The sequence below is a fragment of the Zalophus californianus genome, chromosome 6 (genome assembly GCF_009762305.2).
Source record: "Zalophus californianus isolate mZalCal1 chromosome 6, mZalCal1.pri.v2, whole genome shotgun sequence".
NCBI classification, from domain to species: domain Eukaryota; kingdom Metazoa; phylum Chordata; class Mammalia; order Carnivora; family Otariidae; genus Zalophus; species Zalophus californianus.
The window spans coordinates 97,877,482-97,900,438 of NC_045600.1; the positions used below are offsets into that span (position 1 = coordinate 97,877,482).

The window sequence follows — 22,957 nt, forward strand, 5'->3', positions numbered from 1 at the left end:
TGTGCTACTACCATAATATTTTGATTACTATAGTTTTGTAGTATAGTTTGAAATCTGATCTTGTGATACCCTCAGCTTTGTTCCTCTTTCTCAAGTTTGCTTTGGCAATTTGGGGTCTTTTGTGCTTCCATACAAATTTTAGGATTTTTTTTTTTGTTCTAGCTTTGTGAAAAATGCTATTTATATTTTGATAGGGATTACATTAGGGTAGTATGGATTTTTTAACAGTATTAAGTCTTCCAATTCATGATCATGGTATATCTCGTCATTTATTTGTGCAGTCTTCAATTTCTTGCATTAATGTCTTATAGTTTTCAAAGTACAGGTCTTTCACTCCTTCGTTAAGTTTATTCCTAGTTACTTTGTTCTTCTGTTCATTTTCTAAGAGAGGGAGAGGCAGGGGAGGGGAGAGAGAGAGACGTACAGAGAGAATCCACTCTGGGCGAGATGCTTGATCTCACAATCCTGAGATCATTACCTGAGTTGAAATTAAGAGTTGGGGGAAAAAAAAAAAAAGAGTTGGACCCTTAACCAGTTGAGCCACCCAGGTGCCCCACTTTATTCTTTTTGATGCAACTGTAAATGGGATTGCTTTCTTAATTTTTCTTTTTTCTGTTAGTGTATAGAAACACAACCTGAATATTGATTTTGTATCCTGTAATTTTACTGAATCCATTTATTAGTAAATATATACATTTAAAGTATGTATTTCAGTAGTTTTGAGATTTATTTTACCAGATGTATAGAACATATCCATCATTCCAGAAAGTTGCATTATTATAGTCATTTGCAATCACTTTCCTTAACACCTGTCCCTTGGAACTATTTGGTACCTGTCATTGTAGATTAGATTTTATCTATCACTGTAGATTAGTTTTATTCTGTTCTAGAAATAACTTTATAATAATGGAATCATAAACTCTTGTATCTGGCTTCTTTGACTTAAACAATGTTTTCTTGGTTTTTGTTTTCGTTTTTCCTGGGTGAAATTGCCCTTTACTTTCTATTTCACATCTTTGAGGAGTTTGGTTTTACATTTTGATGCAGTCACAAAAGGTGGGACACTGATAATTTTTTTTTTAAGATTTTATTTATTTATTTGACAGAGAGCATGCGCACAAGCAGGCAGAGCAGCAGGCAGAGGGAGAAGCGGTTCCTGGCTGAGTAAGGAGCCCGATGTGGGACTTGATCCCAGGACCCTGGGATCATGACCTGAGCCGAAGGCAGACGCTTAACGACTGAGCCACCCAGGCGCCCCAACACTGAGAATTTATTCAGAGTATTATGATTTGTGCAGAGTTTAAAAATGTGTTTGAAATTTACATATTTAGGTGGGGTTTTTTTTAATTTAAATTCAAGTTAATTAACTTATAGTATAGTATTGGTTTCAGGTATAGAATTTAGTGATTTGCTCTCTTACATACAACAGCCAGTGCCCTCTATAATACCCATCACCCGTTTAGCCCATCCTCTCACCTGCCTCCTCTCCAGCAAACCTCAGTTTGTTCTCTTAACTATAGATCTAGTTTCTTATGGTTTGCCTCCCTGTTTTTATCTTATTTTATTTTTCCTTCCCTTTCCCTATGTTCATATGTTTTGTTTCTTAAATTCCACATATGAGTGAAATCATATGGTCTTTGTCTTTCTCTGAGTGACTTACTTCTCTTAGCATAATACACTCCAGTTCTATCCACATGTTGTAAATGGCAGGATTTTATTCTTTTTGATGGCTGGGTAATATTCCACTGTGCATATACACCACATCTTCTTTATCCATTCATCAGTCAGTGGACATTTGGGCTCTTTCCATAATTTGTCTCTTGTTGATAGTGCTGCTGTAAACATTGGAGGGCATGTGCCCCTTAGAATAAGCACTTTTGTATCCTAGTAGTGTAATTGCTGAGTCATAGAGTAGTTATATTTTTAACTTTTTGAGGAACCTCCATACTGTTTTCCAGAGTCGCTGCACCAGTTTGCATTCCCACCAACAGTATGAAAGGGTTTCCCTTTCTCCACATCCTTGCCAACATGTGTTGTTTTCTTAGTTAATTTTAGGCATTCTGACAGGTGTGAGGTGGTATCTCATTGTGATTTTGATTTGTACTTCCCTGATGATGAGTGATGTTGAACATTTTTTCATGTGTCTCTTAGCCATAGAATAGTGTTTTTGACATTCATCCAGGTTGTTGCATGCATCAGAAATTAGTTGTTTTTTATTGCTTGGTAATAGTTTTCCATATACCAGTGTTTATTTATCCATTAATCTGTTGATAAATGTTTGGATTGTTTACAGTGTTTTGGCTGTTATGAATAAAGCTGTTGTGAAATTAGTATACAGCTTTTTATGGACATTTTAAAAAAAGATTTTATTTTTAAGTAATCTCTATACCCAGTGTGAAGCTTCAACCCACAACCCTGAGATCAAGAGTCGCATGCTCCATCCATTGAGCCAGTCAGGTGCGCCTGGATATTTTGTTTTTGTTATTCTTGAATAAATACCTAGGAGTAAAGTTTCTTGGTCATATTATAAGTATATAGTTTATGTTCTATGAAACTGGAAAGCTGCTTCTCAAAGTGGTTGTACTATTTTACACAATGCATGATTGTTCTCGTTGCTCAACATCCTCTAACACTTGCTATTGTCAGTCTTTCTAAGGTTAGCCATTCATGTTAGTATGTGGTAGTATCTCATTTTAGCTTATGTTGCCCTGATGATTGATGATTTTAACCATCTTTGCATGTGCTTATTTTCCATTCATGTATCTTCTTTGTCAATTTTGGGTATAAGATCTTTGTCAGATATATGTATTATGAATATTTTCTCCTAGTTTTTGTCTTTTCACTTTCTTTCTTTTCTTTTTTTAAAGATTTTATTCGACAGAGAGAGACACAGTGAGAGAAGGAACACAAGCAGGGGGACTGGGAGAGGGAGAAGCAGGCTTCCCGCTGAGCAGGGAGCCTGATGTGGGGCTCGATCCCAGGGCCCTGGGATCATGACCTGAGCCGAAGGCAGACACTTAACGACTGAGCCACCCAGGCGCCCCTGTCTTTTCATTTTCTTAACAGTCTTCTGAAGGGCATTAGGCTTTAATTTTGATGAAATCATATTAAGTTTTTTGTGTGATTAAAGCTTTGTTCTGTCTAAAAGAATCTTTGCCTACTCCAAAATGGCAAGGATTTTTTTCCCTGTGTTTTCTTCAGAACTTTTTATAGTTTTAGATTTCATTTTTAGGTCTCTGAGCCACTTCAGATTTTTGTGTAAAATGTATGACAGGAGTTGGAATTTTTATCTTCCATAAGATACTAAGTTGTTTTAACACCATTTATTTGAGACTGTTCTTTCATTGTTGAGTTTCCGTTTAGGGTCTTAGTTGAAAATTATTTGACTACATTTGTTTGGTTCCATTTTTAGACTCTGTTCTCTTTCGTTAATCAATATATTTCATTGATGCCTACCTCATAGTGTCTTCATTACTGTTGGTTTGGAGTAAATCATAAGATTAGATACTATAAGTCAGTCCAACTTTGTTTCTCTTTTTAAGAATTATTTAGCCTATTCTGGGCCTTTGTATTTCTATATGCATTTATTTCAAGTAAGCTTGCTAGAATTTTGATTTGAATTTCATTGATTCTGTGTTTGCTTTATTTTTTTATTATTTTCGCTACTCTGCAATCCTGGTTGTTTGAAAAAAATGTATTTTATAACATTCTACATGAGTTGTTCAGTAGGGCTGTTTTTAAATTTTATTTTAAAAAGTAATGTGTAATAAAACTGACTTTTTTGAGAGAGAGAGAGAGAGAGTGTTGCACATGCGCACACATGCCAGTGGGAGTGGGGTGGGGAAGGCAGGAGAGGGAGAGAGAGAATCTTGAGCAGGCTGTATCTCATGACCCTGAGATCACAACCTGACCTGAAATCAAGAGTTGGACGCTTAACTGACTGCACTATCCAGGCACCCCCAAAATTGACTTCTTTTTGGTATATAGTTCCATGAATTTTAACACAAGTATAGGTTCATGTAAGTCCTACCACTGTCAAGAGTCAAAATAACTTTATTACCCCAAAAACTAGCTCATGCTATGTTTCCCCTTTCCTTCATCTTAATCCCTTGGAACCACTAATCTGTTCTTTATTACTATGGCTTTATCTTTTTGAGAGTTTTTATATAAATATAGTAATATAGTATATAACATTTTGAGACTGGCTTCTTTCACTAAGCATATTACCTTTGAGATACAACTGTGTTGTTGAATGGATCAGTAGTTGGTTCCCTTTTACTGATGAACAGTATTACATTAAGTGGATGTACCACAGTCGTCGTTTTTACCCTTGTTAAAGGACATTTGTGTTATTTTACTGTTTTTGGAAAGTATTAGAATGGCTATGAACGTTTTTGTATCAGTTTTTTTGTAAACATACATTTGCATTTCTATAGGGTAAATACTTAGGAGTGGGACTTCTAGGTCATATGGTTATTGCTGGTAGTTTGCCATATTAATAAATTTTTTTTTCTTATTTTGGCAGTAATTATAATAGAGCAGATTTAGAAAGTATGGGCAGGAAGAAAAAATTTAGAAAATATTGCCCATTGTCTCTCTGCTGAAACCCAAATACTGGAAGCATTTCCGTTTGTCCTTTTGAGCTTCCTGGTCCCCTTCTACTCCCACCTCTCCTCCCCACCTCCACCCCATCTTCTCTCTCCTCTTACCCTCTTTCTCATCTTACTCTTTTTCTTCCGTCCAACTCCTCCTCTTCCTTCTCCTCTTCCTCCTGTTTTTACCTAGCAGTAGTCATATTGAAAATATAGCTTACTATCCATTTTTTTTCTTAATTGCATTATTTACATGTAAGACTCACTACACATTAATTTTCTAACTAGCATATGGCATGTATATAACTGTAATACATACTTCTATGGTGGGCTTTTAGGCAACTGGAGTGGCTAATGTTAGATATTTTGGATTGATCAACCTTTCTTATCAAATCCTGGGCAACTATGGACTCCATCCATTTGCCTGATCTTGTATACGTTGTGGTGGAGGCCAGCCACTTGCAGGCCAGCCACTTGCGTTGTCACTTGTACTGAATAGAGCCTTAAGGCAGCTACTACATATTTGCCATTGTTTAATATGTGAGTGATTATTTCTGGAGCAGATAGACTTTTCATCTAAATAGAGCAATATTCTTATTTATATTCATGAAGCAAACAACGTGGAAATGTTTTTATGAAGTTTTTGGAAACCAGATGCTGCCGTTCCCTATTTTTGTACTCCTCTCCTTTACTTTTAAGTGCTGTGGGCTACTCTTGTTATCAGAATGTTGGCTCTTGTCAGGTGATTGCCAAGGCCCTCCCTGATGTGGCCTTGTGGAACTTAGATAAACACTCCCTTCTTTGCATTTGGCTGAAGCGCCAGTCAGTGATGTTTCTGTCACCTTTGCAGCTAGGAGCTCTGCTAAAAAGATTGTTGGCTTGAGGTTTGGGGGATTAAATCAATCTTCTGGGTCTTTCTGACCGCATTTCTCACCATAGTTGGGTATTATAAATTATCTTTAAGCTAATAGACCCATAACTCAGAATTTAGAAATCAGGAAATGTAGGGTTCTAGGATCCCCTGACCTAACTTCAGCACAGCCAGAAACCTGGAATTGAGCATAGTGATATAGACAGAATGAGATCCAGAAGCCCTCTGGTTTTGGCTTGAGGAATGAGAAAGGGTGAAAGGCTCTGAGAGTTGGGGTCACCCCGGTTTTTTTTTCTTTCCTTTTTCTATATTTTGTCACACTCAGTTTCAAGCAGTCATATGTTAATGAATCACTTTGCAAGGGGTGTCTACAGGAGCCACAACTCTGAGGGAGGGGAACCTTACTTAGTGTCTGTTTGCTGCAGCCCTAGCTCCAGGAAGGCCTCGGCAAACTCCATTGCTTTCTTTAGTCCATTCTCCCAGTGTTTGGCATCAGACAGGCATGGTTATAGATGTAGACTGGTCCTGGCTAGAGGACAGAGAAGGGTGGTCTTCAGCAAATTGGAAAGTGCCAGGGAGAGAAGAAGAGTAAAGAACTTGGGAAGGAGACTCATGAAGTTGTGTATAAACACCTGGGCTCCCTGTCTATCTGTGCAATGCAAAGATCTGATCTTAATTAACATTTCAAAGACGGAAAATTTTGATACAGGTTAAAACTCCACCCAGGTTGCGGACTGACCTCTGGGTGGCACATCCACGGGAAAAATCCAAACAGAAAGGCTTCGAAAACTGGACTGATAATGGAACCACAACCAACAGAAAGCGTATTGCAACTTGCAGCTTAAACCTACCTTATCAGGTCAACTGCCTGTAAAAACAAAACATCAATCATAACATATTATTCAAAATGTCAAGGATATAATCCAAAATTACTCAACATGCAAAGAACCACAAATATCTCAAATCACATTGATAAAGGCATTATAATATAGATATAAACTTTAAACCATCTATTATAAAAACACGTTTGAATAAGCCATTGCAAATACCTCTGTGATAAGTGTTAAGCTAAAAGTATCAGCAAAGAACTAAAGGCTATAGAGGAACCAAATAAAAATTTGAAACTGAAAAATACAGTAATAGAGTAAAAAAAGTCACTGGATGGATTCAGTATGATAGCAGAATAGAGATAAAAGAGGAGTCACTGAACTTGATAGGCCAATAGAAATTTTTCAATCTTGAACCATAAAGAGAAGAATGATAGGAAAAAAAGAATTAGCAGAGAACTGTGGGCCAGTAACATAAGGGCTAACATTTGTGTCATTAAGAGTACCAGAAGGAGAGGAGAAACAGCATGATGCAGGAAAAAAAAAAAGGAAATACTGGCTGAAAACTATAATTGTGTTAAAATTCATAGAACTGTACACCAAAAGGGGGGGGGGGACCAGTTCTGTATGAGAATTTAAAAAATAAAATGAAATTTAAAAGGAGGTGGTATTATATTGTGGTGGTAACATGGAATGTTCATTCAGCGGTGGTAAATCCTGGACTCCTTTGACCTTAGGCATTACTGGTTTCATGGCTGGGTGGCTCAGTTGGTTGAGCATCTGCCTTTGGCTCCAGTCATGGTCCCAGGGTCCAGGAATGGAGTCCCATATTGGGGGAGTCCCCTGCTCAGTGGGGAGTCTGCTTCTCCCTCCCCCACTCCCTGCTCATGGTCTCTCTCTCTCTCTCTCTCAAATAAATGAATAAAATCTTAAAAATAAAATAAAATAAAATGATAGTGTTTCCTGAAAGAGTAGTTTTATTCAAATAATGATATGAAAAGTGTTTGCATTCAGGTCATATTACATACAGGGTGCTTTGGATGGACTCTGAAGGGTATCTTAGATACATTAAAATTTTCTTAATTTTCTAATTTGTTTTTATATTTGTTTTCTGGGGTGGCGGGGGAGACACTGAAGATCCTGACCTGAAAGGATTGGAAAACTTCTAATTCGAATCACATGGGATTTTATGATGTTATTAGAAAAGTGGTTCAAGATCAGATTGTGAGAAGCCTTGACTGACATATTGAGTAGTTTGGGGCTTTTAGGGACTTTTGACTTATTTTGAAGCAGTATTTGTGAGATCCTCACTAAGTATGGCATGGAATGGATTAAATAGAATACAAATTTTGAGGGTAATGAGGCATTTTGATGTAGATAAAGGCCTGGATTAGGGAGATAACAGGAATAGAATAAGAGAGTTGGAAAGGAGCTATTTTAAAGGGCAGGTTGACTGCATTTTGTAATTTGCCCTCTACCTCGTCCTTGGGTTTACCTGGGAGTGGAATTGCTGGGTTATGGTCATTCCATGTTTAATATTTTGAGGAACTGTAAGACTATTTTCCAAAGTGGCCAGCACCTTTTACAATATCGCCACCCATGTGTAGGGTTCCAGTTTCTCCAAATCCTGGCCCACAATTGTGATTATCTGTCTTTTTGATTATAGCCATCCTAGTGAGTATGAAATGGTATCTCATTTTGGTTTAGATTTACATTTCCCTAGTAGTTAATAATGAACATCTTTTCATAGGCTTATTGGCTATCTGTACATTTTCTTTGGAGAATTGTCTGTTTAGATCCTTTGCCCATTTTATAATTTTTTTCATTGAGTTACACAGTTTTTTCAATGTATTCTAGATACAAGTCCCTTATCAGACATATGATTCTGCAGTCTTTTTCATTTCTTTTCATTTTCATGATGTCCACTTTACCTACTTTTTCTTTTATTTTTTGTCTTCCTTCTTGGTGTTATATGCCAGAGAGACTTTTAAATGGGGCAGAGGAAAGAAAGAAGCAAGCCCTATATCACTTTTCCGTCTGTAGAAGAATTTTTTTAGGCTTTCCTTAGAGTAGGTCATAGAATTTGGGCAGCTGAAAATAACTCGCATGTTGGGATCATGTGGTTAGTTTAATTAAGAGGGGAGGTCATCTAATTAAGGGGAGAGGTCGTTTTTCCCTGGACAAAGAAGTAAAAATTTACCACATGATCGTTTTCTTAAATTGATAGTTGTGATAAAAATGTAAAGTAATAAAACCAGAATAGTTTAGAAAATTGCTTCCTCTGTAGATTTTAAAGAATAGTACAAGCTACCTGACCTAAGTGTGAGGACAGTAGAAAAGTCAAAGGGCCCAGTGTGGGAATGGGGGAGAGGAGAGATAGATAAAGAGGCCATCCAGGCTGTCATTTTCTTACCATCATGTTGGGTCTTGGTAGCAGTTCTTCCAAAGATTGTTTAATATGTTAGGTACATGTTGTTCTATTTCATTGTTTTTCTGATGCTGCAAGAAGTACCCTTGATTTTAATGGGCAAATTAACTAAAAGGTAGATGCCATTTTATTACTGATTTCCATTTTCCCCCTCATTTTTATGAATATGTAGTAGATCTCTTCTTCCCTCTCTCTCTCACACACGTGTGCACAGGATTTAAATAGACATGGCAGAAAGTCAGTATTCCTTATTCAGGACTTTATAATAGTGTTAAACACGTGTGTATTATTGAACCAAATCATATGGCATATCATAGTCAACTGTGTAATAAGACATAAGCCATGTTTATATCCTTTTTTTTTTTTTACGTAATCTCTACACCCAGCTTGGGGTTCAAACTCACGACCCCAAGATCAAGAGTCACATGCTCTACCAGCTGAGCCAGCCAGGTGCCCCTGATATAAACTCTTTTTAAAACAACTTGGTGGATTTCTAGGGGAAAGGAGTTTCTATTACAAAATGATAGTTTTTAAAATGAACTAATGGTATGCATTTGAGCAAAATAAAATTAATGAAAAATTTACATTTTAATTTTATTGGAAAGGGATCAGTAGCTATTAACTTTCAATGTCTGATTAGGAAACTGGGTTAGGGAAAGCTGTCAATAATAGAAAAGTGTCAGGGCGCCAGGATGGCTCAGTTGGGTAAGTGTCTCGTCTGCCTTCAGCTCAGGTCATGATCCCAGAGTCCTGGGATGGAGCCCTGCATTGGGCTCCCTGCTCAGCTTACCCTTTCTGGCATGTTTTTTTTCCCCCATGTGTGAACAAAAGAGGAAAACGTACTCCAAATTCTGTAATTTCTGTGGTGGAGTGCCTTGCCTAGCTCTTGATTACCAAATGTTTGCCTCCCCTCACTCTCTGGTGCTCCTGACACACATGTAACCAGCTTCACTGTTTAGGCCAGACTAGTTGGCATGCTTTTATGTTCATTCTGGATCTTTAATTCACAAAAATTCATCTAAAGTTTTCTAGTACTTTTTTACTTTTTATTTTAATTAAGATGTCTCAAAGTACATTGTAGACTGTCTTCTAGTATATTAGGGTTGAGTGGACCCATTTGTGTTCACCTCTCTGGGTAATTGATGATTTAATCGAGAATTCATTAACGATAAGTATCGTGTAAACAGACCTTGGGTTGTTTTTTTCTTACATATTTGCCCATATTGAAACTTATGTGTTACTTTACCTGATCTAGGAGGAGGCCTATGAAATATTCCAGCAGTAGTCTTAGCATTTTGTTAGCCAGAGTTACTTCATTGTTATTTCTACACGCAGCCATTTAAGTTGGTTTCCCTGTCCAGGTTATTTATCTTTTCTGATCATTATAGAATCCATTTATACTTCTCCATCTATTTCAACAAATGTTTTTCCTCTCCTTCGTTTTGTTGTCTGTCAAACCTTTAACCAGGACAAAAAAATGCTCTTAATTCCATCATAACATAACATAACATAGGCTTTTGTTTTTGTTGTTGCTTTGAACAGTCCATATCAAAGAATCTTTTTAAAGTCTTTAAAAAGAGTAAATATTATAGCATTATTTACAGTAGCCAGACTCTGGAAGCAGCCCAAGTGTCCATGGATGCATTAATAGATAAAGAAGATGTGGTGTATATATATACAATACAATATTATTCAGCCATAAAAAAGAATATCTTTAAAAAAAAGAATATCTTGCGTTTGCAACAAGGATAGAGCTAGAGAGTATAATGCTAAGTGAAATAAGTCAGAGAAAGACAAATACCATATGATCTCACTCATGCGGAATTTAAGAAATAAAACAAATGAGCAAAGGAAAAGAGGGAGAGAGAAAAACCAAGAAATAGAGTCTTAACTGAAGAGAATAAACTGATAATACCGGAAGGAAGGTGGGTGAGGGGAAGGGGGAGATAGAGGATGAAGATTAAAGAATACACTTATCAAGCTGAGGAAAAAAAAGAAAAAGAATAAAGAATAAATAAATTACACCCAAGAGTTACTTTTTTTTTTTTTTTAAGATTTTATTTATTTATTTGTCAGAGAGAGGCAGGCAGAGGGAGAAGCAGGGGGATGTGGGACTCAGTCCCAGGACCCCGGGATCATAACCTGAGCCAAAGGCAGACACTTAACGGACTGAGCCACCCAGGAATCCCCAGGAGTTACTTTTGACGTTATACTTACACCCTCGGGAGGAAATCTAAGAGTTCCCCATACCACCTCAAACTTTGTTTCCTTGCTCTCTCTAGGTTATGCTTGCTTATTGACTCAGTGGACCTTTTTGTTCCAGACCAGCTTTGTAAGAATCATGAACCAAATTATCTGTACAGTTCAGGCTTTCTTTTGGATCTTCTTAAGGACAAGTAGAGTTACTAATCTGCTTGGCCTCTGACCTAGTAGCTACTAATCACTAAGTAGTCACAATTCTTTGGATTATGAAAAGTCATGATTAGTTGTCATCCAAACCTAGTAATTTATTTCTGTCAATTTCTTTATTACTTTTTGATCTAATACCTTTAAATTCTGCTTTAAAAATTATATCTTTCTCGATCAACTTCTCCAATAAATACAGAAACATGAAATACGTGAATATCGCTTCTCACTGTATCCCCTGAATAAAAACTTTTATTATTAAAATACTTTTTAAAAGCTAGTTGCATTATGATTCCCAGACTCCTTTTCAGGGTTATTATTTTCTTATAAGGTGCTGTCTTTTTGCCATGAAAACATGATCGTATCAGTTCTTATTTATTATCTGTCCATCATAGAATAAACTTTTAATGCAAACAAGCAGCAAAAATTTCTGAACTATTTCTTGTTCAGTCTAGATTCCTGATTTTGTTTATAACATGGACTGCATATTTGATTATAGAGCCCTTTTTGACATGATGCATGACAGCTTTTCATATTTTAAATTAATATTCTTTAGTCACAAGTTAATTGATTTTTTTTCCCATTTGTCTTCACCAGTGGATTCAGTATCCAAAGAGAACTCTTTGGCAAGTGTATAACCTGACCGAAATGTCAGGGAACAGATGGAAAGGAGTTCCATAGGAACTGGCTGAATAGTAGGAGTTTGACTTTCTGAAAAATAGCTTTACTGGCTTTCCTCTCCTCCAGAAGTGATATGAATAAGAGCTCAACCTTCAAATGAAGGAACAGCTGTTTTTAGGCTGGTATTCAGTAGGAGATAAAAGCCCTTTCAAATAAAGTCTTAACCCTGTGATTGATTTATTTTTGAAGGGCTGTGAGTTCTCAGAACATCAAGAATATCTCATGATCAGAAGTAAATACAAAAAGCATAGTTTATAGCTGATAGAAGTCTTTCGAATTTTCCTAATGATATTGCTGCCTTGATTAGGATGAAAAATTGCATTTAGGATAATTCACTTAATCATGATATGAATATGAAGGCAATTGAGTATATTCAGGATTATATAAATGTGTGTTGTAAAAGTTATTACAATCAAATTCTCTGCTTATGTGCAGGTAGGATATCCATACATATTTTTAAGTTTTACCATTAAGTGCTGAAGATAAAATTCACAGTGTTTCAAAACTCCTATTTAAATTATTGATCCGTTGCATGATCTACTTAAATGAATCTATAATGAGGCTCTCAAATATTAACTTTAACAAATTAAGCTATTATTTTCAGTTACATGATGAATTTGAGGCAGGAGACTCTACCTGACATAAAGTACTTTTGTATTAGACAGAACTAAAAATACATTGGAAGAAATTAAGATGAAGAGAAACATGGGCATTTTGGCAGCCAAACAAATTTAGCTCTGATTGCTGGGGTCATCTCTGATTACCCAGCTTTTAATACGTTAAAATTGGGTGTGATCTTCATGATGAATTTTTTGTGTATACTATTGAACCAAACAGTTCTTTCTCTTACTTGCTTTTACATCTTCAGGTGGAGAAATCAGGTGCTGTATTTCTGGTTTTTTCTTTTGGGTTCACATAAGCATAATTTGCAAGACTTTGCCAAGGTGGGAATTAATTGTGATGATGGAAACTGAAATGTTGTTTCATGCTAATTTTATAATGTGTATATACTGCAGAAGTTAGACAAAAGAACTAAGTTAAACAAAGATCTAGAGCTACTGCCAAACCTAAAAACAACAATGGCACAAAGAAGAGAACAGAATGCAGGGTCCAAAGCCAACAGAATCCGAATGTAAATTTGCTAGTTGACAGGCATCACATGTAAATGGGCTTATTTTGGCAACTGTTGGAGTTAAAATACAAAAGATATCACTTATACAAAAGCAAAAGTAATTGAGGTTTTTTTTTGTAATTTTTAAAGAAAATGGTCTTTCGCAATTTATAGTAGCCATTTAGTTTGTATGAAGCATGCTGCCTTTCACTTTTGTTAAAATCCATTTATTGTTTACTTAATCTCATTACTAGTGTACTGTTTCTCTTTATATTCATGAAAGTTATTTTGGGTGACATAAGATGAAGACATGGCCATTACGTCAATAGTTTACTGAATATATGTATTTTTAAAGTCTTGAATGGGCCCATAGGTAGGATCCTTTCTTGCTACATTTACAGTATTATTTTATATAGTGAATATAATTGCCATTTTCCAGCCCTTGCCTGTGTGGCATTTACTTGATGTAATTACAAAAATGCCTTTTACCTTATTTTGTGACAGGGAATAAAATAAAATGAATTCCTAGCTAGTTACAGGTCTGACTCAGTTATAGCTCATCAGATGGCCATGTACGAAGGGAAACAAAAGTGGGAAGATTTCTTCAAAGATAAAATTAAGGAATGAGAACAGATCATTCTTATAGAAATAAAAAGATATAAGAAATGGGCATCACTTTCCTGTATGTTCAGAAAACAATGATCACCCCCACCCCATTGTATGGTATTATTTACACAGGAAAATTTTTCCTTATGTGTTATTAGGTGTTCTTTTTTCTTTTAATTGTGGTAAAAAAAGGACATTAACATTAGGTATACTCAGCAAAATTTTAAGAGTACAATAGAGTATTGTTAACTATATGCACATTGTTGCACAACAGATCTCTAGAACTTTTTCATCTTGCATGATTGAAACTATACCCATTGAACAACTCCCCATTTCCCCTTCCCCTAGCCATTGGCAACCATTATTCTACTTCCTGCATCTATGAATTTGGCTACTTTATGTATCTCATATAAATGGAATCATGCAGTATTTCTTTTTTTTTTAATTTTTTTATTGTTATGTTAATCACCATACATTACATCATTAGTTTTTGATGTAGTGTTCCATGATTCATTGTTTGTGCATAACACCCAGTGCTCCACGCAGAACGTGCCCTCTTTAATAACCATCACCAGGCTAACCCATCCCCCCACCACCCTCCCCTCTAGAAACCTCAGTTTGTTTTTCAGAGTCCATCGTCTCTCATGGTTCATCTCCCCCTCCGACTTACTCCCCTTCATTCTTCCCCTCCAGCTATCTTCTTTTTTTTTCCTTAACATATATTGCATTATTTGTTTCAGAAGTACAGATCTGTGATTCAACAGTCTTGCACAATTCACAGCGCTCACCATAGCACATACCCTCCCCAATGTCCATCACCCAGCCACACCATCCCTCCCACCCCCCACCACTCCAGCAACCCTCAGTTTGTTTCCTGAGGTTAAAAATTCCTCATATCAGCGAGGTCATATGATACATGTCTTTCTCTGATTGACTTATTTCACTCAGCATAACACCCTCCAGTTCCATCCATGTCGTTGCAAATGGCAAGATCTCATTCCTTTCATACAGTATTTCTGAGTGGCTTATTTCACTTAGCAAAAGTTCACCTATGTAACGTAAAAAAGAAGTTCCTTATTTTTTTTAAGACTTAATGGTATTCCATTGTATGACTCTACCTTATTTTCTTCATCCAGCCATCAGTGGATATTTATGTTGTTTATCTCTTGGCTATTGTGAATAATGCTGCAAGAACACAAGAGTGTAAATATCTCTTCAAGATCCTGTCTTCAGTTCTTCTGGATAAATTAGTCAAAGTAGGATTGCTAGATCATAGGGTAGTTCTATTTTTAATTTTTTGAGTAATCTCCATATTGTTTTCCCTAGTGGCTACACCATTTTACATTCCCAACAACAGTGTAGAAGATCCAAGTTTCTCCAGATCCTCACTTATACTTAATTTCTGTTTTTTTATTTGTTCATTTTCTGTTGATTTGCATTTCCTTGATTGTTAATGATGTTGAGAATCTTTTCATGTATCCGCTGGCCATCTGTATGTGTTCTTTGGAGAAATTTGGTGTTATCCATTTAATGAACTATTTAAGTCACTGAAATGTCAGTGAAGTAAAAGATACTAAATTTCTTGAAGTTTTTTGTGATTGCATTTGAATTTTATGTAATTGAGAAAAATATTTAATTGTATAAATGTTTATTTTTTGTTTTGTTTTGTTTAAATGATTATGTTAGACTGTAAGTAGTTCAGTATTTGCCCAGTGATTGCTTTTGGTTTAGCTTACAATTTTTCAAAAAACTTATTTTTAAATTATATAAATTCATTTTAAAATTTTCAAATAATATAAACTAATTTCAGAAAAGTTGAAAAAGAGTAAAAGAGGAAGACAGTAAGAATCCAGCTTTTCAAATGAAACTGTTAGTACTTTTTGTATTTCCTTCCAGTTTTTTTCCCCTCAGGCTTATAGTTACCGTGGTAAATATGCAGTTTGTATCTTGATTTTTTTATTTTAAACTATGATGGAAAGAAAATTTTTATTAAAAGAAGCTTAACGGGGCGCCTGGGTGGCTCAGTCTTTAACCGTCTGCCTTCTGCTCAGGTCATGATCCCAGGGTCCTAGGATCGAGCCCCGCATCGGGCTCCCTGCTCAGCGGGGAGTCTGCTTCTCCCTCTCACACTCCCACTGCTTGTGTTCCCTCTCTCGTTGTATCTCTCTCTGTCAAATAAATGAATAAAATCTTTAAAAAAATAAAAGAAGCTTAACAGATAAAAGGTTTCAGTTGTTCGGGTCCACTTATGTATGGATCGTTTTCAGTAAATACACTACAGTACTGCAAATGTGTTTTCTTTTATGATTTTTCTCAATAACATTTTCTTTTCTCTAGCTTACTTTAAGAATAAAGCATATAATACATATAACATACAAAATACGTGTTACTCAACTGTGTTATCAGCTAGCCTACTTCTGTTAACAGTAAGCTATTAGTTCAGTTTTTAGGGAATCAAAAGTTATACATGGATTTTTGACAAATAGGTAATTGGTTCCCCTATTTCCCCCACCCCCTCCATGTCATTCAAGGGTCAACTGTATTTTTATTCCAATGAACTGCTTGTTCACATTAGAGAAAGTCTTCCAGGGTATATATTCTTTTGTTAAATGAGTCATCATGCTCAGAAAGAGTTCCAGATTTATGACTGATTCACCTTACTAATTTTTCTTCTTTTCTAGCTATTCTAATATTTTACCAGTCTTGCTTTTACACATTTTTTCCTGGCAAGAATTAAAAATGTGTCTTAACTTTACTGTGTTAGAATTAAAGTTTTTCATTCTGACTTCCATTCACATGTGACTTTCAGGTTAGTTTCTTACAGGACTGTTTTTAGGGCAACATCTTCTGCCCGGAAATAGTACCGTATTTTCAAAGGTTCATAGATTTGTTATGTTTTTGATACAAATATCTCTCTTGAGGTCAATGAATATATAATGCAAAGAAGTATGTAAGGGGGAAATTTTCATCTGTTTATTGACTTTAAATTGATTGCGGTGCTGATGCCTACCACTTGTAAGATGTAAATAAGAAAAACTTGGTGGTGGGGGAGTGAATGACAAAGTATGGTTCCTCACTCATAGTAGTTACTCAGTAGATGCTTATTGAATAGAAATTGTTAAATTGGGGAAACAGATCTAATTAGTGACATAATGATAATATTTTCTGCCATGCATTACCTCTATCTTTTTAAACAATCCACAGAAGCATTGCAGGGAAAGGGTCATGTGAGGTTAGTTAATTTTAAGCACTTAGAAACTACTACATGCAAGATGCTCTCCAGGCATTTTATATACTGTCTCATTTAGTAGGCAGAGCCAGTGTTGCCTGATTTTTGCAAATGAGAAAACTCAAGCAAAGAAAAAGATGTGACTTCCAAGTCATATAACTTAAACTGTGTTTGGCCTGTTACCTCAAATCCTTTGTTCACCCCTGTAATATGAAGATACTCTTTCCTTTTTATTTTCTTGGTTTGTATTCTCATTAAAGCAGGAAGAACCAACGTTCGTTTGGCATAAACTTAAATGCCTTTGCAGTCTGAGTATCTTTACAGTAGGCTCCAGATATGCATTATGGTTAGATTTTGAAAGATGATATCATTTACTATAAATAATCATATTGAGTTTTAAACACAGAAGATAATTGCTTCAGCAGGTTATCAATAGTCCATTCAGAGAGGAACTGATAGTTGAAGAAGCAATACCACAAATGGGAAATCCAACTTAGATGCAGTCACTTTAAGCAGCAGATACCTGCCTCTCCCAATTTTTCTCAGTGACAAGATTGTCAGATGAGTTCTCTCACAATGAGAATAAAAAAGCCTTTTCTGAAGTTTCAGATAGCTTACGTTTATTGAGCATTTACTATGTGACAGATGCTGTATTAAGTGCCTTGTAGATATCATTTCATTCTCATCTTTAGTCTGTGTGTTATGTACTGTTAACAACCTCCAGTTTTTGAGAATGAAACAGTTTTAATAGAGTTGTCATATGCCTAGTAAATGGAAAAGTCAGAGATTGTACTTAAGTCCAGTGGCCTGTAAAGCATATTTTCCTGATATGGCTTTTAGGTAGTTAGAGTTTACTATATGTATTGTGTCCTTTGTTAAGCTGAAAAGACAAAGTGAGACACTAATGAGAGAAATTGGGTGTGGAAGGAAATCAGCTAGATCCATTTTTTTGGCACTCTTAAACTTCTGGAGTATATTAAGTATTTACAGTATGTAAGGTTTTCTTCACACTGTCAATAAATATCTTTCTCTTAAATGTACAGTTCAGTGAGCTTGATAAATGTATACACACGCATGTACCCAAGGGAGAAATTGAGAGGTTTTTCTGGGACAGCAGGAGATTCGGAACTCAATCTGATCAAAGGTAAGAATGCGATTTTGAAGAAAGTCAGGGGAAGAAGCTAGGCCAGGGGTTCAAATATTGAAAAGTGATGGGAGGAATACCAAACCACTAAGATATTTGGTATTGTGTGTGGATATAGAATTGGATAAATCAATACAGTTCAAGCCTTTCTACTTTAAGACTGACAGGAGGATATACTTAGAATTGAGTGTATGTTCACTTAATGAACTGATAGAAGACACAGACCTGTTTTTAATTACTGTGAAATCAAAGTGTGGTGATTTTTTTTCTTCCTCTTTTCTCCTAAAGCAGCTCTGAACAATTTATAAACTCCTCATATTTGCCCATCTTTTCTTCTCTCTTGCAAATGACATAATTTAGGAGGTCAAGAATCCAAGTCTAATTCCTTGCTCTTGGGCAGAAATCTATTTAAACTATGCATTTCATCTTTACAAATTCTTTGGGTTGAAGGTTGTTAGGGTTTTAATAGGAAGATGATGACTAACTCACCCAGCGGCCATAGGACAAAGTCAGAATGAATGGGGTTCCTGCTTTAGGAAATATTGCCAACTAAAAGTATTTTGCCAGCATTTTATCACTGACCACTTTTTCCATACAGTTTTATATACTTGGAACGTATTCTAAATGATATTTAGAAAACATTTTAAATGATACTCAGGACTACAAACAGGTTATTTTATTATAGGTGTTTATAAAATAAAATTGTGAGATTCCAGCCCTTCACCTGTATTTCAAGGTTAGCAAAGAAGTGGGTCTATAAACAGTTGCATTAGGTTAGACCCTCTTCTATTTACATCTTGATTACCATCTTATTTTCGAAAAGACTAACAAGGTGATGATTTCATATACTTGAACTATTTTGAAATAATAAATTGAGTAATTTAATGGAGATACTTAATATAAGAAATTGTAATGGAGGTAAATGACCACAAATTGATTGGGTTATAATAGAGATTTTCATATTGAGCAGAAACTGAAGATCAACTTCTAAGGAGTGAGTAGTATGTTATTGCAGTAGCACAAAAGTATTACAAAAGTTAACTTAATTTCCTCCCCTTCTATTCTGTGTGGATCATGAAGGAAAACAAATATTTCTGAAAATTTTGTAAACAAAACTTCAGCTTCAGTTGAGAAATACCTTCCTCTTAAATATTGAGTGTAAAACACATATTTTTAAAACATGAATTTTTCTACCTTTGACTTGCATTAAATTTTCAAAAATAACTTTGCATTTACCTTCTCACCTTTTAATTTTAGTTTATTTCCTGGGTGTAATTGGAATGGACTTACCAACTTTAAGGCACCATTCATATTCTTTCAGTAAAGTTGTAACCATGGTGAACGAGCAAATCATTCTTATTTTGAAAAAGGCATGCATTTACATTTATGTAGTTTTTCAGTATATCATTTTGGTTTGTACTAACTTAGCATTGTTAGTGAACATAATTTGCTGCTATTTCACTTATTTATGTACTGTTTCTCCCCAGGGAACCTACAAATTTATAGTTATATATAGTGCACAGAACCGTGTGTTCTCATAGTGTGATAAAAGTCGCTTTTAATCTGATACTAATTTAAAATAGTATTTTGCTCTTCACAGTATAAATAGCCTTCATGCATTAATTCTTCAGAAACCTATGAAAATTAATCATCTGAACAATCTTTCCTTAGGCTCTTTGTATAGTTCTTTCAAAGCATAATTATTTTAAATATATGATAACATTGTGATGTTTGCATTGGCAATGATTATTTTATTTCATATTGCCAGTCCCACAACTGGGAGAAAGGGATATTCATTGTAGGAATTTTTGAAAAATATTTGAAAGGTAATGGAAAGGTAGAGCTTGGGTTTGCACTTTTTTTTTTTTTTTAAATGACAAAACTCTTTCAGGTGTTTTATCTTCCATTGCTTCAACAAAGACCATCAAATCACCATGCTCCTGGGCGTCTGGGTGGCTCAGTCAGTTAAGCATCTGCCTTTGGCTCGGGTCATAATCCTGGAGTCCCAGGATAGAGTCCCACATCAGGCTCCCTGCTCTGCAGGGAGTCTGCTTCTCCCTCTGCCCTTCACCCCACGCTCTCTCACTCTCTCTCTCTCAAATAAATAAATTCCTTTAAAAAAAAAAATCACCATGCTGCTTTGTATCAAATCACCATGTCATCCTTGCTACATGGGTATGGACTTCTATTTGAACTTCAAATGAATACCTCTGAATATCAGCATCTTTTTCTTTTTTATGGTCTCTAATACTGGGAGCCAGTTGCTATGGATACCCACTACTGTTTTAAAAGCTGTAGTTTGACTATGGTACTGTTCCTTGTTTTTTAAAATTTAATCTTTTGTCTCTCTTCATTCCAAGTTGTACTTTGTTAGTATTTAAGTATGGGGGCAGGGGTCCAGAATAAGAGTATAACATTTTTAAAGCATGTAGCAGGGACTCCTGGGTGGCTCAGTTGTTAAGCGTCTGCCTTCGGCTCAGGTCTTGATCCCAGTGTCCTGGGATCGAGCCCCACATCGGGCTTTCTGCTCAATGGGAAGCCTGCTTCTCTCTCTCCCACTCCCTCTGTTTTGTGTTCCCTCTCTTGCTGTCTCTCTCTCTGTCAAATAAATAAATAAAAATCTTAAAAAACAAATCAATAATGCATGTAGCAGGGGGACCTCTTTTGGGGTAGAATTTACATACAGTGAAATAAATGGATTTTTTGGGGGGGAGGGAGAGGGAGAGAATCTTTTTTTTAAGATTTATTTTATTTAATTTTTAGAGAGAGAGAGAGAGAGAGGGTGCAAGCCAGCCAGAGGGCCAGAAGGAGAGTGAGAAAGAGAATCCCAAGCCGACTCCCCACTGAGCATGGAGCTCGACTCGGGGCCCAGTCCCAGGACCCCAAGATCATAACCTGAGCCAAAATCAAGAGTCGGAATCCCAACTGACTGAACTACCCAGGTACCCTGGGAGAGAGAGAGAATCTTAAGCAGGCTGCATGCCCAATGTGGAGCCCGACGCAGGGCTTGATCTCACAACCCTGAGATTACGACCTGAGCTGAAATCCAGAGTCCAATGCTTAACCGACTGAGCCACCCAGGTGGCCCAAATGGATCTTAAATGTACAGTTCGGTGAGCTTGATAAATGTATACACACCCATATAATCAATACTTCAATCAAGATAAAAATATTTCTCTCATGCCATGTTATGAATACAGTGGAGCATTTCTGGAATCGAACACTTATTTTTCAAGCTGCTGGGAATGTTGGTGGACAACACTCAACCAAAGAAGAGTTTTAAGAGTTACCTTCTACTGAAGGGGGCTATCTTGATCTTGTAACACCTACTTTCTGGGGGCTGCATTTACCCAATGACTGGTCAATGCAGTGGTAGGGGTAGGGGGAAGGCATAAAGATCTTGGTCCACTTGCTGTAATTTGGGACAGTTTCCAAGGCCCATCCCAGTTTGAGAACTCCCCATGTGATGGCCTAAGACATTTGTTACTGTTGTATCACAATTCAACTTCTTCCTGTACCCACTTGTGCTTCCTTCAACTCATCATAGGCATTGAACATGAGAGCACTTCCCAGTGGACTTCTTGAACTCAAATAATCCATCTAAGAGTCTGTTTCCCGGGAAACCTAACCTGTAGCACCTCAGAAAGTTCTCTCATGGCCCCTTCCAAACAAACCCCCACTTAACAAACAATGATCATTCTTGTTTTATTCCCTTAGATTAGTTTTGCCACTTTTAGAACATTATGTAAATGCAATAATAGTATGTTCTCTTTTGTGTCTGGCTTCTTTGCTAAAAAGATTCATCCAAGTTATGAATAGCACTTCGTTCTTATTGCTGAATAGCAGTGTTCCATTGAGTTAATAAACCATCATATATTTATCCATTTAGGTGTCTGCAGTCATTAGAAATGTTTTAAGTGTTTGGCTATTATTAATAAGGCTGTTAGAAACAGTCTTGGGTAATTCAGTTTGTGAACATAAACGTTTTTATTTCTCCTGGGTAAATATGAAGAGTGGAATCTCTCGGTCATATATGGAAATATATTTAACTTTCTGAAAAATTGCTAAAGAGTTTTTCAAAGTCATTTTACTGTTTTATATTTCCACCAGCAATGTATGAGAGTTCTAGTTGCTCTACATTCTTTCTAATACTTGAATTCTTATTGATATGTTATATTTAGTTTTATCATGTTATTTAATTTTTTGTGCCCTGGTTCTTCCCTTTCTCCCTTCTTTTTGGTTAATCAAATATTTTTTTTGTATTCTATTTTAATTTCTTGAATAACTTTTTAGCGGTACCTCTTTTAATTATTTTTAAGGGTTGCTCTAGGGATTAAAGTATACACTCGTTACATTTTACCTGAACTTTATATTTTACCATATCAATATAAAATTAAGAATCGTGAAAAGAATTATTTCATTTACTTTTTTTTATTCTTTGTTGTAAAAATATTTTAAAGTTTTTGAAACAACTTTATAGTTTCTGCTTTCCTTAATCCTGTGCACTTTAAAGAAAATCGAGGAAAAATAGTCATTTATCCTTACGTAATTGCCATTTCTGTTCTTTCCTTCTTGTGGATCCAAATTTTATCTGGTGTCATTTTCCTTCAGCATAAGAATTTTAGTTAGTATTTCTTGTACTTAGGATCTCTACGCAGTTATTCTCAGATGACTTTTTTTTCTTGGAGAACTTTATATTTTTTTCTCTTAGAACTTTAATGATGTCATTTTATTGTCTCCTGCCTCCATTGTTTTTGATGAGTGGTCAGCTTTTATTTATATCATTTTCCCCTTATGTAACTTGTCTTTCTTCCCACTGGTTGAATTTAAGATTTCTTTCTTTGTGTTTGTATTCAGCCATTTGATGATTGTGTGTATTGTTGAGGTTTGCTTTGTATTTTTCTGCTTAGAGATTACTGAGGTCATTGGGTCTGCATGCAGTCAGTAATGTTTTTCACAGATTTGGGGAAATTTTTGCAATTTTTCCCCAGATGTTTATTCTGCATAATTTTCTCATCTACTTCTCATATTCTGATTACATTTATTTTACACTATTTAATAT

The 22,957-nt window shown here is 35.8% G+C and overlaps 1 protein-coding gene across 6 annotated transcripts in view; it reads left to right on the forward strand.

Annotated features, from left to right (window-relative positions):
• The window catches only part of TCF12 (transcription factor 12), a 373,813-nt gene that overhangs the window by 111,848 nt on the left and 239,008 nt on the right, over window positions 1-22,957 (forward strand). The window lies entirely within an intron of this gene.